The sequence below is a fragment of the Amblyomma mixtum genome, chromosome 1 (assembly GCF_055824585.1).
Source record: "Amblyomma mixtum isolate Tamu chromosome 1, ASM5582458v1, whole genome shotgun sequence".
NCBI lineage: Eukaryota > Metazoa > Arthropoda > Arachnida > Ixodida > Ixodidae > Amblyomma > Amblyomma mixtum.
In genome coordinates, this window is record NC_143012.1 from 144,207,409 (window position 1) to 144,211,336 (window position 3,928).

General features: G+C 50.9%; 1 pseudogene; it reads right to left on the minus strand.

The window, feature by feature from the left end:
* Positions 1 to 258: 258 nt before the first annotated feature.
* LOC149367824 (uncharacterized) lies at positions 259 to 3,144 on the minus strand (annotated as a pseudogene).
* Between the last annotated feature and the right edge of the window lie 784 nt (positions 3,145 to 3,928).

Below are 3,928 nucleotides of genomic sequence, written 5' to 3' on the forward strand. Positions count from 1 at the left end.
CTCGAATGTATTCCAGTAGTTCAGAGTTCGTGACTGCACTGTTAAACTTTGCCTTAGCCTCCATGATTTTCTCCTTATTCTCGTCGAAGATCCGCTGCAATGCGTTGCCGTCCAGGAAGTCGTTCTCCTTTCTAAATGGCAAGTAGAGCATCACCTGTTCACGCTTGTAGTTGTCCACGTCATTGATCGCATAGTCTCTACAACGAAGAATGGCTGTCTTCTTCCTTCGCCTAACCCCCTTGTGGATGCTGTAGTCGGTCATGAATTCGACAAATTGACCTCTTCTAGTGCCGGCGGTCGCTGCTCATACTTTTCTGCAGCACCTTTGCGCCAAATGTTCGTGCTAGCTACATCCAACGTCTCTTCATCCATTTCCCGCGTCGTTTTGCTACTGCGTATCCGTTCTTCAGGCCATACAGTGTTAACGAAGATGACATCCGTGCTGGCTTGGCTCATCTCAAAGTGCAGTAACATCCAGGCAGCTTCCTGTGCAGACATCTCAATCGCATTCATCATCTGCACACCTAATTTCCTTAACGCTTGTTCGTACGACAGTTGAGGTTCAGGGTCTTCGGCAATTACGCTCTTGATGGCTCGACTGAGAGACGACACACCACGATTGGCCTTGTTCACATATTCAACGACGTACGCAGCGCACGCATACACGTCCAGTATGATCTGAAGATCCATGTTCGGGTTTAACACACTGGCTATCCACCGGTTAAATGCGTTGACGGTGCATTGATTTAAACCGCGTTGCAGCATCACAGTCGGCCGCGTTAGTCCTACCCGGATAACCTTTTCGTACTCGATGAAATCTTCGATATTGTGCTCCTCCCACATGGATTCATACGACTCATACACAGTCGTGTTTAGCGCTTCGTGGAGAGCGTCTCGCTTAGCCTTCAGTTCTTCAAAGTGTTTGGCACCCCGCGGATCTCCCTCTTTGCCCGGGGCAATCATTGGGGTAAGAACCTTCGTACAGGGCATCGGCCAAAGTGGGTACTGGAAACGGCAGCTCTTCCTGTTCCCCTTGTAGCACGTATGAGTATGCTCGTGTTGTTGACTTCTAGGCCTAGGCAAAGCAACGTGATTGACAGAGAGCAGCCGGTCGGCCAGTGCCACAATCTCCGGCATACCGCCATTGGAGATCTCTTCGTGAGGTACTTCGTTCAACTATAAAAGCAAATGTGCATGAGGGCTACCACGGTGCTGAAAGTCTAATCGCTTAAAGTACTCAACCACGTGGTTCGGCGTGAAGGGGCTGAGCCCCTTGTTGCATAGTATCTGTAGAATTACACGGATCATGTGCTCAAAGTATATAGCACACACAACCCGATCTTCATTCGCGAGAAATGCAGCGTAGTAGCTGTTCATTTCACCTTCATCAAGACCAAAGTCCGAGGCCGATGTGTTCAGCTTCTTCAGTAACTCAAGAAGCTGCGGCCAATGCACCTCGGATGCTGACAAGGTTAACAATGCACTTGGCTTCCCCAGCTGTCGAATCATAGCGAACAGTTCGGCTTTTCGGCCATGCCAATATTGTATGGTATTGGGCACACCCTTCATGAAACCCATGTCTCTTTCAATTAGATTCGCCACTGTTTCCGGGTTCTCAACGTCCGCTCTAATCAGGGTTTTCACACTCTGCGCATTCCTGAACATTATGTTTAGATTATCGCATACACGGTGACGTATAATCTTCATCACCATGTAAAGGACATGCATGGGCAGAACACCTCGTCTATCTCTTCTTCGAATCTCGGATGAAGCCATGGTGAACACTGTAGGCTTAGCCTCTGGTTTGATATTTCTAGCATGACCCAGATAAATCTGGGGGAACGACAGTTCCTCAGCGTGTGGATCGAACAGAATGCTTATCGGCCTCTTTCCTTCCCCGGGTGCCATTGTTACAGTAGGATTATACACGACGTCTTCGTCGTAGACTACTGTGTGTTGATTCATTGTTAACGACACCGCTTCCGCCATAGGTCCGTCTCCATCTTCCTCGACACATTCCTCCAGTTCAACGTCATTGTCACGAACAGCATCGATCATGTCGTTAAGCTTGGAAAGGCCGATGTTGATGCCATAATGTCTATACACAGGAGAATTTTGCAGTACCTCTACCCAAGGCATAAGCGTTTCGCGGCTAACTTCGTCGGCTAAGTACACGGTTTTCGCAAACCGGCGCCTCTTGATATTCACGAGAATTTGCTCTTGGTCATCGACGGTTCGAGGCAGTTGTCTCAACATTTTATCGGTTTCCACGGGTACATTCACTATGGGCCCCTTTATACCGTATTGTCCATTCCTCCAATTCATCAGTCTCCTGATTTGCACAAAGGGTATACGCGGGGACAGTAGCCGCTCTGCCACTGGGTTCAATCGCGGCAACCCTTCCGGCATAGGGGGGTAGGTGTAACCATTGGAAACACTCTAGAGAGGAATTTTCTCTTCACGAAGGCTAGCTCTACACGTATTACACACTAGTGCAGTGTTTAAGCTCTGTTCGTCCCAGTCCGGATACAATTTCAGCAAAGTTGGAAACATCAAGGCACACACCGGTGTAAGTTTATCCTTGTGCCATAGCTGGTCACAGACTGAACACGCATAACCGAATGGGTTGTTAGTGAAACGTCTGCGAAATTCGCGCGTGGCCGCTTCAAACTCGTCGACTCTTCTTTTGTAGTCAGCACAACGCTCTTCACTAACGTCTCCATCGGTTTGAATCAGGCGCAGCCCTGATGAGGGAACTTTCGTGCTTCTTCTTTAGACGCTGTCTCGCTCTTGTGATGTTTCTTCAGCACGACTTTTCTTCTTGCGTTCATTATCCTTAATCCGCGATGGACGTTCCTTCTGAAGCCGCTCCTGTCGTTTCTCCTGGGTTTCATGGGCTCGTCACAGTCGTTTAGTCAAGTTCCAAAGTTCGTCACTGCTAAGACTACAGCTGGCTCCATCTTCACTGTCGAAAACACTGAGCGAATCAGTTCCATCATACACTGAAGAACTCGCACGTTCTCGCCCACCCGCATACTGGGCACGTCGTTTAGCGAGTCTTGTTTCACGCTCTTCCTCTGTCTCTGTAGCTCGCTGCTCTCTTTTACGCGCATTACAACGAGCATCCCTAGTGGTAGGCGGCATAGCCGCGAAGCAATGTTAAGGCGCTGGTGGTTGGCACAGCTACTGCTTTCTAACGACGTGACTCGAGCCTAAATCTCTTCAGCGTAACGCCACAATCGCGCTCCTAGCGGAGAGCGCAGGAGTTAGGCGCCCGTGATCGTGGCCGCCGTGATCTGCTCCGGCGGCGGCGCGCACCGTTGCTCAAAAGCGCGCTCCGATCGCGGAGGCCACGCCGTGGTGGCACCGCCGCGGCTTGCGACGGCGCGAGTCGGTCGCCCTTCTCTTCGGCGTGACGTCACAAAGCACCTGTTGAGCTCCAAGCGGAGAGCGAAGGCGTTAGGCGCCGGTGGTGGCACTGCCGCGCCACGGCAAAGGCTGAAAGTGCAAGTAGTAAAGCTTTCGCTTTAAAAGTGCGGACAAGACTTGGAAAATGCTGTGAGATATGTACTTTAGTATGTTGTTGAAGACCAGTGGATCAGAACTTGTGATAATTTTAAGATTGCCTAAAAAAGAAAGAATACCATCTTCCCTAATGACTATTGGGGGCTGCCATGACCGTACTTCTGGCCACGTGGGCCCGATCACGCAGCAACCGTGAACAATCGACGAGGCCGACAACCTCGCGATGGTGGTGGTGCAGTGGGGTGCAGGTGATGCCCCCCTCCGAGGCTAAGTGGATTAGTGCAGCGGACTTCCTTAAGCGGGTGTGACCGCGGCAGCAGTGGCGAAGGCAGGAGATGCGCAGGAGGCATTGTCAGCGGCAACCACACCGGAAGCGCAGGCGACTTGGCGGCGCCAGTTACAC